Source organism: Rhinolophus sinicus, linkage group LG04, assembly GCF_036562045.2.
Source record: "Rhinolophus sinicus isolate RSC01 linkage group LG04, ASM3656204v1, whole genome shotgun sequence".
NCBI classification, from domain to species: Eukaryota; Metazoa; Chordata; class Mammalia; order Chiroptera; family Rhinolophidae; genus Rhinolophus; species Rhinolophus sinicus.
In genome coordinates, this window is record NC_133754.1 from 166,662,914 (window position 1) to 166,677,349 (window position 14,436).

The 14,436-nt window shown below is 45.2% G+C and overlaps 1 long non-coding RNA gene across 1 annotated transcript in view; it reads left to right on the forward strand.

Annotated features, from left to right (window-relative positions):
• LOC141571357 (uncharacterized) overlaps positions 1 to 14,436 on the forward strand; it is a 385,925-nt gene that overhangs the window by 174,483 nt on the left and 197,006 nt on the right. The window contains exon 3 of the long non-coding RNA XR_012496116.1: positions 9,104 to 9,221. This is a non-coding gene — a long non-coding RNA (uncharacterized LOC141571357). The remainder of the gene's footprint in view (positions 1 to 9,103; positions 9,222 to 14,436) is intronic.

The following is a 14,436-nucleotide window of genomic DNA, read 5'->3' on the forward strand; positions in this document are numbered from 1 at the left end:
CTGAGAGGCAGGGGCTCAGTGGGAGAGCTTTGGAGTCAGACAGGCCGGGTCCCAGTCCCAGCACTGTCATTTTCTACTCTTGGAATCTCGGTTAACTTACATGGCCTTTCTGAACTTCAGTTCTACCAAGTGTCTGCAAAGAGGGGCTAAGAAGACCTACTCTGCAGGGCTAGCATGAGAATTAGATGGGATAATATAGCATCGACTTGCTCAGGAATATGATAAGTTGTTTAATTGTTTATTATTTTGGGAATGTCTACTGAGTGCTAGGGACTGTATCACTGGCTCCCAATGCATAGTAGTGAATCGGAGCAGGTCCTGCCCACAGGGAGCCCCAATGCAGAGTTTAGCATCCTCTTTCTCTGTACTGTGAGGATTGGGTGCCCTTTCCCAGCGCACAAGAAGGGACTTTTAATTCATACAATCACAAGGGAAATGTGAAGTCTCAGCTCTGCCCAGGTGGGAGAGCAGAACAGGGTCAGGAGACACAGAAATAATAGGTTCTCTGGTTTATCAGGAGGAGCAGCAGGAGGCCAGGGTGGTGGGAGAGCCTTGCATCTCCTCTTCTGGAGGTAAATAAAGCTTCCTGAGAACTTTGGACACAGCCCAAAGCCTGCTCCACCTTCCCTGCAGGCCAGTGAGGCAGGGAAGATGAGCATGGTTTGGCCTTGGGTGCGTCTGTACCTGGCAGGACCTCCCCTGCCCTTTTCTGGGAGCCTGGCTGGGGGTACCAGCAATGTCTGCCGGGAAATATCCTGGTGCTAGGCATGGCCAGGAGTGCTGTGGAAAGGCCCTCGGACTTTTAGGAAGTCCCTGGACAAAAACTGGTGTGTTCCGGCAAGTGTTTTGCATTTTTAATCTTTCGCTTTGATAGGAAAACTTATCAAAACCATACAGTTGAATATTTCTCTGGCAGTAATTTCCTTCTCAAAATGCACACTGTAACTCTAGGAGGGGGTGCTGCACTGGCGTGGAATTGGAGTTTGGCTTGAGATCTTTGGAAGTATGAGGCAAGAACATGGAATAAGTTTGCAATTCTGATAGAGTCCCAAGTGTCAGGCAGTTACCCTATTGACATTAATATATAAAAATGATAATAATAATAATATCACGTAATGTGTACTTACTACGTACAAGCACTGTGGTAATATTTTAGGTGCATTATCCCTTTTAATTCATACAACCACAAGGGAAATGTGATTGTGCCCATTTTAAAGGTGGGAAAACTGAGGAACCAAGAGGTTAAATGGCCCCCAAATAAGAGAGTTGGCATATCCTCTGGGTCTGACCCCTGAGCCTGCACCTTAACCACGGAACTTTAACTGCTTTGAAGTATGGCTCAGCCATTTGGCGAGGAGGGCCCATTTTGAAGTGCTGAGAAATAAAAGGATTTGCCCAAGTCATCCAGGGAATGCTTGGTAGGACCGGGACACCAGTGCCTTTGACGCTAGCCACTGGGGGAGCTGCAGCAGGGAAGGCAAACTGCATTGGACTCGCAGCAGGAACCACTTAGATGACTCTTCAGTCAGTTCTTTGCTTTGAGGCTTTCAATGGCTCCTGTTTGCCTGGGGCAAAGAATAACCATTTGGCTTGGTCTTCTAGCTCTCTCCAACCCATGACTTTGCTGCACTCATCCCTGTCATCAGCACTTCACGCCCACACTCCAGCCTCACACAAAGCATGATTCTGTCTTTGGAGTCCCCATGGTAGGCTTAGAAAGCACATCACACGCCGTGGTGACCTGCTTTCATGCCCACTCCCTACACCTATGCACACACACCACAGAGAGGTCAACAGAGAGCTCAGCTCCTCTAGGGCAGAGACCAACTGACTCATGGTGATCCCTTTACCGTGCTTCCATCGCAGAGCCTGGCACAGAACTCACACCGCATACACATTTAGAGAAGAGATAAACAGATGAGTGACTCAATGAGTGAGTGCGTGCGTGTGTGTGTGTGTGTGTGTGTGTGTGTGAGTGGAGGAATGATTGAATGAGTACAGAGTTGAATGGATGAGTACAAATCAGCTCCCCTCTTCCAACACCATCTCCAATACCAAACCTGGCCAGGGCCTTTTGCCCTCTGCAGGTTCAGACTCTGGGAAGGTGAGTGAGTGCTGAATTCTTGACTAGAGACCTTTGTTTCCTCTTAGAAAGATAGCAATGAAAATTTGCATCTTGATTTACAGTTCACGAATCATACTAGCAGACACCACCTCATTTCCCTTCATAAAGGAGAAAGAAGGTGAGGTAAGGTATGTCAGCACCAAGTGGGTGCTGGACAAACATGAGGTTCCTTTTCCTTCCGGCTCAGGACACCCATGTGATATGGGAGAGACAGTCCTAGGTTCCAGAAGCAGCCAGGGCTGGAACCCATTTGGCTGGTAGAGACCCTGCCCCACCTCACCTTCCTAGAATGGCCAAGAGAACTCGAGGGGAGTTGGAGAGAAGGGAGAAGATGACCAGAACTCGACTCAAGGGTCTACCAGGTGCCAGCCTCCGGGTCAGGTGTTTCAGGTACAATAGCTCATGAATCCTCAAAACTGTCTCTGAAGAAAGGCTTATGATCTTTTGATAGCACCCACTCACACCCTCATGAAGGGTTAAAGTAGCTTGCCCAAGGTCACTCTATTTGAACATGTAAAAGTAGGGGTTAAATTAAGATCTGTCTGACTCCAGACTGCCGGTTCTTTCTTCTACATGACTCCCCGGAGCTCCCTCTGGCTGGGATGGATTAATTCCTTAGTTTGACTCATTATTTTGTGATTCTACTGTTTGGAATACAAAGATTAAGGAGACACATTAGCAGCTCACACTGTTTGTGTGCTGGGAGGGGGAAAGTGGAGCATAGATAGATATATAAATTATCTCTATGAAGTGCTTTAAGCCCAAAGGGATCTGGGAGTGCTAGGTGAGGAGAGGAAGCAACTTTGCTAGGGGTATTGGGGAAGGCTTCCTGGAGGAGGTGACTGATTTAGCTCTTTTCAAGACACTTCGTGATGAGCCAAGCACCTATGCAGGGCAAAGTGTTCTCCCGGGCCAGTGAGAAAAACAAAGGTTGCATGAGACTAAGTGGTTAGGGGATGAAGGTGGCATTGAGGATGAGTCAGGTACAGACCCAGCCTTCGTGTTAAGTGGGTTAAGTGGGTTAGTCTGTGCTCTGGGAGACACCCAGTGTTTCACGATGTTGAGAGAAAGAAAAGGACATATGCCATTGAGGGACCGTTGCCCACCCAGAAGAATGAGTATAAGAGAGGCTAAGAATATTGAGAGCAGCACACATATCCAGTGTAAACTTCAGTTTATCCTCGTATTTTTTATGGGGATATCTCTTCCTTTTTCTGCCTGGTAAAATGCTATCATCCAGTGAGCAGAATAGCAGTGTGTTCAGCCACAGAAGGAGGACATCCATCCATAGGGGACAGTATGCTCCCTAGAGCATAGGCGCACAGAGAGCACATACATTTGTGAATTTGTATCAGTCAGCTTTTGCTGTATAACAAACCAGTCCAAAGCGTAGTGACTTAAAACAAACAATATTCATCATTTATTATACAAAAATGATTTTGTGGGTTGGCTGAGTTATTCTTCTGCTCAGAGCCAGCTTAGCTGTAGCTGGATGGTGTTACTCACATGTCTGGGGCCTCTTCTGGGATCTCTTTCCATGGGCTTTCTCCTCAAGAGGCTAGCTGGGGCTTGTAAACGTGGTGGCAGAAGTGTTCAGCAGGAAGAAAGGGCAAGCACAGTGCTTTTATAGCCTTTGCTTGCTTCACATTTGCTAATGTCCCAAAGATAGTCACATGGCCAACTGAGATCCAAGGGATAGAGAAATCAGCTCCACTTCCTAATGGAAGGAGCTGCAAGTGACACTGAAGGAATGGGGAGAATCTGTGGGTGGGAAATCCAGTGATCTTGGTGCCCAGGGCAGGTGATGGAGGAGACTGAAGAGACAGAGACATACCGTGATGGGCCTTGAGTGCTGAGTAAAGGGGTTTCAATTCTATTGTGTTTGTGATAGGAGTCCATGAAAGGATTTAAACAGGGGAGTGAGTACAGGACCAATTTAGCATTTTAGAAGGCACATTTTGGTGATATATTAGAAAGAGGTAGATCCAAAGCTAAGAATCCAGTAGGACATACGCAGTTTAGGAACAGGGAGCCAAGGCCTGAACTGAGACCCTGGGACTGAACTCCTGGAAGACAAGGCCGTTACTTGCTGATGCTTTTAGCCTCAGGGTCCAGCACACGACCTGGTTTAGACAAGGTGACCCATGAATATTCAAATGAATGTTGGAGGAGAACAAAGTATGGGCTGGCAGATCCTTTAGAGGTGGCATTCTCCAGGGTTTTCCTGAAAGGCAGAAAGACATAGGGAGAAAAATAGGACCCGTGTGAATGATCAGAGATGGGCTCATGTCAGCCAAGGAAGGGAAAGCTGGGTGCAGAGTCAGAAACCAGTCGCAAGAAAATAGGATGCAGGTCTGTCTGTCCATCTTCTATCCTCTCCTTCATGCCAGGGAGGCCTTATGAGTCCACCTTGGGTAACTTGCTTTATTTACCAGGACCTCACTTTCCAAATTCTGGGAAATGGAGATGGCACCAGGCAATGCCAAGAATGTGTTTTGAGGAGAAACTATGAAACAATGCCACATGAAGGCATTTTTGTTTTTTTATTTTACCAATGCCTGTTCATCATGGTTGAGTGCCACTGGACAAACCTACCCATGTCAAGGGCAGGCTGGGTGTGATGGAGCAGGTACTTTTCCTTAATGGAGAAGCTTTCCATTGGGAACTTCCCAGCACTGATACTCAGTGCTATTGCCAGTCTACCTTTCTAAAGAATGTTAGTGTCCCTAATGAGATCATCTACTTAATGTCCTGGTGATGTCGAGTGCTATTATGCCCATTTCTCAGATAATGGATGTCTCCCACTGAAGGTGGTAATAGGCCGTCAGGGAAAGCCTTGGCAGAGGCTAGGACAGAACACAGAAGTCTGAACTCTGACCTCAAGGTTATGGCCCTTCTCCAGGGTAAGCTTCGACACAGACTTCTCAGGTTTACTCAACTCCAGTGCTAACCAGCTTCTCGGAGTCCTTTGTCTCCAATAGCCATCGTTATGTAAAGAGCTGAAAAGCATATGTGCCAATTAATGAAAAAGATGTTCCCTAAAAGGGATTTTTATGAGATCAAAAGGGTTTATAACTGGGACAGGTCTGCAAGCGTTGAATGCTGTGTTTTTCTGGCATGTGCTATAATTAATACATATGTTGAATATTATACATAATGTGCATATTAGTGACCCAATGCACAATTCATATGTTAATGCTATTAATTGCATATTACCTAGGCTGCTTAATGAACATTACATAGGTTTTTAATGAGTGTAGTTATTATAATTGAATTCAATTATATTTCTGCTATGCATATGAAGTCAATAGAATAGCTGTACCATATAGGCAAAAGGAAACAGGTGTTTGTAGTCAGGGCAACTTGTAAGCTGGAGGAAGGGGAAGGGAGAAGCCAAGGGCCTGGCATGACGTGCTTGGCTGGGCCCTTTGTGGGACCCGGATGGCAGTGCACAAAGCAGGGTAAACAGCAGGCAGTGTATACACAAAGACAGGCTCTCCAGGCTCTCCTGCTGCCCCTTTGCTGTGCGTTTGGGACAGGGTGCAGCCCTGGAGCCCTGAAGCCAGCCACGCCCATGCTGTAACAGGACACTTTCCTCCTGGCTGACCCAAAGCCGGAGGGTGGTTGCATCACTTCCTCTGGCACCACAGAGACCACGTGACTCAGGCATCTGGGCTGGCCAGGGATGCTGGCACAGGAGTCCCCGGACCCTGCATTGCTTCTTTCCTCTAGAATCTGTGTCTGGAATGGAGAGGCAAAGCTGATGCAGCAGCTGCTGCTGTCACTGCTGCTCACACAGACTCTTACACTATCCAGAAGGGGCAGCCCCGTGTGTGCAGAAAACCAGGGAATGAAAAAGGCACCGACATTCTGGACACTTAACTTCCTGGAGAAAGGAAGAGAAAGGTGACTCAGATACGATGGGCACCTGGGGCCTAGGCACTGCTGATGTTGCTGTCTTTAATCTTCACAGGCAAGAGGCAGGATGTTCCTATTGGTTGAAGTGACACTAAGCCTCAAGGGAGGTTAGAAATTTGCCTAAGGTTTTTTTTTTTTTTTTTTTCCCCTCGCTCTCTCAGGAACACACACAGCTAGCTAGCTAGTTGAAGGTAGGATTAGGACTTGAACACAGACCTGTCTTATTCCAAAGTTTACAGCATCCAATTAGCCCAGGCTGCCTCCATGCAACTTTGTGGTCCTATTTTTGACTTTTGAAAATCTTTAATATGTAATAATTAAAAATTTTTAAATTGAGGTATGATTGACATATAACATTAGTTTCAGATGTACACCATAATGATTCAATATTTGTATAAATTGCAAAATGGTCACCAGAATAAGTCTAGTTAATACCGTCATTATACATAGTTATAAAATATTTTTTTCTTGTGACGAGAACTTTTAAGATTTACTCTCTTAGCATCTTTCAAATATGCAATACGGTCTTGTTAACTATAACATGGTGTGCATTACATCCCTAGGACTTATATATTTTTTAACTGGAAGTTTGTTCCTTTTGACCCCCTTTCACCCATTTTGCCCAGCCCCCACGTTTACTTCTGGCAACAGACAATCTGTTCTCTGTATCTAAGAGCTTGTTTTTTGATTTCCGTTTTTTTTTTTTTCAGAGTTCTCATATAAGTGAGATCATACAGTGTTTGTCTTTCTCTGTCTGACTTATTTCACTTAGTGTAATGTCTTCAGGCTCCATCCATGTTGTTGCAAATGGCAGGATATCCTTCCTTTTCATAATTGAATAATATTCCATTATATTCACACACTATATATATGTGTGTATATATACACACTACAAATGTGTATATACAGTATCTATCTCTCTATCTATCTATACATTTAGATAGACACATTTTCTTTATCCATTCATTCATCAATGTTGTGCTCCTATTTTCAAAGGCCACTCTAGAAGTTTGTGTTAAGATAATGATGGAAGGAAAAGCTTGGTGGAGACAGCAGGATAGAGAGAAAAGGAAAGAAGAAAAGAATAATTAAAAAACAAAAATCACAGAGAGAGAACTTCATTTTTCCAGTAAAACTTCTTGCAAAGTATAGATTTGCAAGTCTCCTCTTCTGCCTCTCTCTTTCCACTCTCATTGACCACCAATTTGCTATGTTAGGCTGGCCAGGAATATACTTTCTATTTAGAAAGTGAACACAGCCAGATTTGGGCCCCGGCCTGGGGCCTGACTCACTTTTGCTGGGATGACACATTCACTGCACATGTTTCACAATTTTCAGAAACACCAGATTTATTTCTGTCAATACTCGGAGCCTCACATTGCTGCCCACCTAGGCCACACACTGAGGTGTCGCTATTTTTTTTCTCCTGGGGTTTAAATGGATGGGAAGACATCCCATGCCTGAAATATCACCCTCGTTTGTAAGGAGAAACAGTCTGGCCAAGAATCGCAGTGTTTTTAACCAGAATTTGGCTGGCTTTCAGTGGCCACCATGCCAAGGCTGTACCAGCCAGAGGGATGGCTGTGAATGCTGAGGGGGTTTGAGACTTGAAAACAAGGAAAAAAAATGCAGACGGCGGAGAGGGGAGGAGAGAATTGAAAGTTGATTAAGTTTGGAGTGGAAGGAAGGAAGAGGAAGAGAGGGAATTTAAAAAGAGAAAGGCAGAAACGGAAATAATGAAGGAAGGATGAGGAGAGAGAAGGGAGGGGTGAATTCATTTTAACTAATAGACTATTATGTGACTGTCAAGCAGTGTTTGGGGTGCTTGTACACACCACCTCATTTAATTCTTTTAGACACTTTGTGGGTAAGCATTACTAATCCTCATTATGATTAATCAGAAAGTAGGGGGGTCAGGAAGTTGGAATACCATGCCCTAATTTATACTGATAGTACAAGTCAGAGTGAGGATTTGAACCCCTGGCTCTCTAACTCCTCAAAGGCTGGAGGACTCCGCTGGCAAGAGCATGATGGGAGGCCCCGTGATCTGGATGGCCTGGGACCGTCTCCTCTAAGGGGGTTGTTTACACACTTAGACATTAAGTGCTTAAGCCTCAAAGGGCCTGCCACATACACAAAGCTCAGGGCTCAGAGCTATCTGGAAACTTTCTTCAGGGTAAACAAAAACAACCACTTCAACTATTTTGCCAACAAATCTCTCTCCAAAAAGAAAAGGAAAGGGAAAGTGATGCTATTTTTTCCCCCTCCAAAGTAAAGGTTACAACAACATTTTCTTTGAACTGATGTGAGAGCAGCCAGCAGACATTTCTTTGGTAACCATCTCCATGTGTCCGTGTGGAAAGTACCTTGCAGTGACTAAGCATGAGTCGAGGTGATTCACTTGTCACTCTGCTTGAGGACTTTGGTCGTGTTCTGGCAGCGCAGAATGTTTTCATGGGCTTCAGACCCAGGCTCTCCCCCTTGCCCCCTGCCCACCCCCTCGTAGGGCACAGGTACCTGAGAATGTACACCTTTCTTGGCTTGTAAGGTGAGGACCATGGGGGAGGGGTGGAAAGCTCTCTCTGGACTCCTGTCAGGCCTTCTAGGAAAGTCTTAGCTGCTGACTTCCTTGGCTGCTTGCTGAGCAGTCGGGGGTCCAAGGCAGCATCTGAAATGAAATGAAGTTAATTTACCAAGAATCCAGGATGTGTTGGGAGTTTTCTCTTAGATTGTCTCAGTCTCCCTCCCAGTAGTCCAGGGACGCACTTGTTACCTTCCTTCTTCATCGCAACTGAGGACCTCACAGGGAAAGGAGCCTGACAGTTCACACAGACGTGGCCTGAGAACACAGGGTTGATTAATGGCCATGCGAGGCCAGTGAAGCAGGCGTATGTGTCATGGTACAGGAGCGTCCACACGGGACTAGTCTGTCCCCAGGTTGATTCTTTTTACAATTAAATTTTTAAAAATTTAATCATATTATTTTAGTCCTTTCAGGTTGCTGTAACAGAATACCATAGACTGTGTGGCTTATGAACAACAGAAATTTCTTTCCCACAGTTCTGGAGGCCGGAAGTCCAAGGTCAAGGTGCCAACAAATCCAGTGTCTGGTGAGAGGGGCTTATGTTCTGGTTCATAGATGGTCGTCTTCTCACTGCGTCCTCACATGGAAGACAAGGTGAGAGAATTCTCTCAGATCTCTTTTATAACAGTACTAATCCTAGTCACCTCTGAAAGATCTCACCCAAATTTCACCACACTGGGGATGAGGTTTCAACATGTGAAGTTTGAGCGGGGCGTGGGGGGCACACACACTAAATGTTTATTTGGTCTGTAGCACATATATTTATAGAAAATGGCATATATCATGAGTATATAGCTTGGTAAATTTTCACAAACTGAATATAGCCTGTAACCAGCACCCAAATCAAGAAACAAAACATTACCTGTGGTAGCTCATCTCCAAGATGGCTGCCTTCAAGTCCTTCCCTCTGTGTGCGTTGTACCTCTTTCCCATGGAAGTGGAATCTCTTCCTCTCCTCTCTTGAATTCAGACTGCCTTAGTGACTTCTTTGACCAATAGAATGACATGGAAATGACACTAAGACTAGGTCATAAGAAGCCTTGCAGTATTCACCTGGGTCTCTTAGAAACTCTTGGAACTCTGAACCACCATGTAAGAAGTCCAACTACCTTGAGACTGCCAGGTTGGAGAGGCCACGTATAGGCACCCCTGTCAACAGTTTAAGGGGAGCCCAGGTTCCCAGTAACCCCCGCTGAAGCACAGAACGTGTTAGGACAGCTTTTCTGGACCCTGCAGACCAGTCCTTCTACCAGCTGAAGAACACTGAGTGACCTCCATCAAAACCTCATGGAGCCAAGAATCCCCCAGGTGAGTGCACCCGGCCATAATTCCTGACCCACAAAGTCATGTGATATGAAGAAATGGTTGTTGTTTTAAGCCCATACATTTTGGGATAGTTTATTAGGAAGCAATAGATAATCAAACATTATCAATCACTACAGAAGCTCTCTGGTGACCCTTTCCTGTCACCATGTTCCCTCCAATAGTAACTATTCTCCTGATTCCTCTGTTATAGGTTAGTTCCTTTTTTTTTTTTATACTTCCTATCAATGGAATCATATGATATGTCCTTCTGGTGTCTGGTCTCTGGCTCAATATTATGTTTATGACATTCTTCCCTGATGTTGCTTATTGCTACAGGTTGTCATTTTCCGCCGCATGCTACTGTGTGAATATATTTATTTACCCATTCCACTGTTTATAGACATTTGTGTTATTTCCGTCTTTGGGTTGTTATGAATAACATTGCTATGGAGATTCCAGTGCATGCATTTCTGTTGGATGTATACCCAGGAGAGGGACTGCTAGGGACTAAGGTGTTTTTAGCTTTTGGAGCCATTGCCACATAGGTCTTCTAAGTGGTTGTATCAATTTTGACTCTTATCTGCAGTGTTTGATGGTTGCTCCGCAGTCTCCTTAGAACTTGTTCATTACTGTCTTTTTCATTTTGTGTTTGAGAATTGTATGCAATTTGCTGGCTCACTAGAAATAGCTGGGCTGTGCACCTGCCAAGGTGGCATCTGAGGCGTTCAGGCTAAATGCAGAAAAACTGAACTCCCTTGACCCAGATTGGAAAGAATGTTGCAACTGTCCATTCACTTCCAGAAAGAAGGTTGCTGGGCTCAGCTTCCGCTTTCCTCATTCATCTGGAGACTTTTTTCTTTGTAAGTCGGGCTCGCTGAAGAAGTGATGCAGGATGTGATTGGGAATCTGACAATTTTCTTCACTCTTGGGCTCTGAGTCATCTCCAGGTCATGGGGTATTTGGAAGAATGTGAAGTAGTGTGTGGCAATTTGGTGCATTTTAGGGCAATCATGGGTGGGTGGCTAGGTCATAAAAACCTGTCCAGGGGATTTGAAAATTCCTCCTGCCAGACCCTCCGTACCTCACAGGTTTGTCTTCCTAATTGATGGGATACGCTATCTGGGCACACTGAACTTGAAATTACAAACAAACAAACAGACAGACACAAACCCCAAGAGTGCGACTTATTTGGATGGATGGATTGAGCTTATGGCAACTGGAAAAAGTATGGGTCTCTTGTAACTAACGTGCCCCAAGTCCAGGGGAATCACAGATTTCGAAAAACGCAGACATTTGGTGTGATGGTTAGTTTTTTTTGTGTGTTAATGTGGCTAGGCTGTAGTTATTGAATCACACACTAATCTAGGTGTTACTGTGAAGGTATTTTGTAGACATGGTTTACATCTATAGTCAGTTGATTTTAAGTAATGGAGATTGCCCTTGGTAATGTGGGTGGGCCTCATCTAATCAGACGAAGGCCTTAAGAGCAAAAACTAAGGTTTCCTAGAGAAAAAGAAGTTGTGACTCAGACTGCAGCATCTTGCCTGAATTTCTACTCGGCCCTATGGCTATCAGGCCAACTAGCCAGTATATTTACATATACACATATACTTGTATGTATCTGTACACACAGATAGATAGATAGATAGATAGATAGATAGATAGATAGATAGATAGATAGATGCGATTGGCTTTGTTTTTCTGACTGACATATGGCCTAAATGAAATTAACCAATCTGGAAGAAACTCATAGATTTGGATCAGAGGCCAGCCTATCCTAAATTCCTATGATGCTTTTGGAGCGCGCCTGATTATCAGACACCTGCCCTGCTCAGTCTGACTCAATTATAAGAGGAATGAAGCTGCAAACCACACTATGGATACTCAGGAAAAGTTCTCAGTGACAGTATGACATGTCTGGTGAATCCTGTAGCCAAACCCGGGACTGTGGTTCATCCCACTGCTTCTGTGAAAATCCATCGCCTCTCATGACTGGACTAAAGCTACAGCTGAAAGCAACTCGCTGTGAGGTAATTTGGAGTCAGAATTGAGGGGTCCTTCCTTATTACCTCCCTCCTTCTAACTCACACAGTCTGAAAATACCGGCGCTCTCAGTGACTCAGACTGAGCAGGGGACCAGGGCTAGACTTACAGTGATGGACTTATGTTTTGCTTTTTTAGAAATAAAATTAGTAATTCTTAAAAACAACTTTTACATTAATGATTTGAAAACAATATTCGTTCTGTATAATTAACTGCTTATTTTTGCTACGAAATAGTCAATGTGGCTTCATACGTGGATTTCTGCTTCTGATGTAGCTCCTGATGGCAAAACAAACAAAACACAAACCTACTAACCTCGGATGTTTCTGCACAAGACCTCAGAGCCTCGGGTTTCTGATAACCCTGCAGTGCAACCTTGGGTGGGTCACTTAGTTCCTCTACCCCTGAGTTTTATAGATGCCAGAGCAGGGAGGAGCGAATGAGGTCATCTCATGTTGACATTGACAAAATGAGGTAACTGTCTCACGGCACATTTCCTCACAGAAATAGAAAGCATTAAAAATCGTTAAGACATCTATATACCAGACCCTGTGCATGTGGGTGTTAGGTCATGGATTCCAATGCTTCTAGCTCTCTGTAGAAAAAGTGACAATTGTTATCTGTAATTTTAATAGTAAACTCTGGTTGAGCTCGGTTGTACTGTTGTCTGCCTTCCTTGGAGAGGTTTTATACCCAAATCAATATGCAACTGCCTTAAATACCCTGTGGTATGCATAGGACTATGTATGCACACAAACACACAGAAATAAGACACATCTGTTGACATCAGGGGACATTCCTGCTGCAGACCCGGGACCAAAAGCACCTACCTTTCAGAGAGACTGGCAGGCTCAGTCTACTGCAAAAGCATCCTGCTCAGTCCTGAGGTCCTAGATGTTCTCCTGTCGACACATTCCTCTCCTGTGGGCAGGGCACTCTTACAAACCCTCACAGATGACTGCATCACTCTCCTCTGAGAAACCTACAGAGGCTCCCATTTCCTATGGGAAAAACCCAAACTCCTTGGTCCTCCATGACATGGCACATGGCATGCTTCTCTTTCCGTCCTCATCTTATGTGCAACTGTCCAGCAACACACAGAATGAAGCTCTCCCTTCCCTGAACACGCCAGGCTTGTTCTAACCCCCATGTTCTCATTCGTGCTACTGCTCTTGTCTCTCCCTTCTCATCCCTACTACTCAGCGAAATCTATCTTTTAAGAGGCAGCTCACATATCACTTCCTTGTTAAATCCTTCCTGGCTTTCCTGGGAAGATTTTTTTTCCTCCTTCACTTGCTTCTACAGCAGCTTTCATGGATTTCAATGATGCCCCTTATTATGCTGCACTGAATTAGTTTTTCTTTGTACATCGACTTCCGCCTTAGAGGGGGAGCTCAGTGAGGGTAGAGGCCGAGTCTCGTTTCCAGTCGTGTCTCCTTCACTCATTCCAGGGCCTGGCATAGATGAGATGCTCATCACACTAGCTGAGGAATCAATGAAGGGTAACTGTATCTATTCTCTTGTTTGTTTACACAACAGATGTTTATTGTGTGTCTCTTCTGAAACAGGCAGACAGCAATGGGAAAAAAGGAAGCAGCTGACAGTCTAAGGAGGTGACCCGCCATACAGTTAACACACACGTCCACGTCCGGGTACAGTGTGTCATTGCTGAGTGAGACCCTGGTGCATGTTCTTCCTCGGCCGTGCTCATGTGGAAGCACATGCGGATGTGGGGTCACCATTTTGAGACATCACAGGGACAGCAGCTACCCTGGGGAGTCTTCAGAACCCATAACACCGGGACTGTGAGCCGCAAACCTTTGTGACTATAAACCACAGAGATTTGAGAGGTTATTTGTTACTGTAGCATCACCCAGTCTATCCTAACTACTACTCAACCTCTGGTGCAAATGTTAAAGACAGGGAAAGGCTCTCGGCCTGAATGTGGGCTTGGGCTCTGGGAAAACAAGTCCTGTTTTGCGGTTCCCAGCCATCCTTCTGTTTCTTAACGAGACAGCCAGGATCTGAATCTAGGAGCCAGAGCTTCTGTCCATTTTGGCCCAGGAGAGGACTCATTGGAAGTGCCACTTTCATTGCCGTAGCATATTCTTACCTGTATAGGGAGATAAGATCTGGCTGAGGTCTGTGTGATGGCTCTGACCTTGGCCAGGGGTCAAGGCATGCTGTGTTCTTGGGAGGGAAGCTCAGGGGCCTCCTGTAGTCCGGTCTCCCTGCTGAACTGACTACTCCCTGGAGTTAGGACCTGTGTTTAGAAGACGCTGAGATCAGATATGAAGGTCAATGGCGCCGAGTGGTGGTGATGGGCAATCTTGCTTTGACCTGGAGTGTCAGTGCAAATGGCTCACTCTCCATTTCTCTCTAACTGTGGTAACACACCCCACTGTAGTGTGTGTCTGTGTCTGTGTGTTTCCTTAAAACAATTCTCTGGAACTCATCGTTC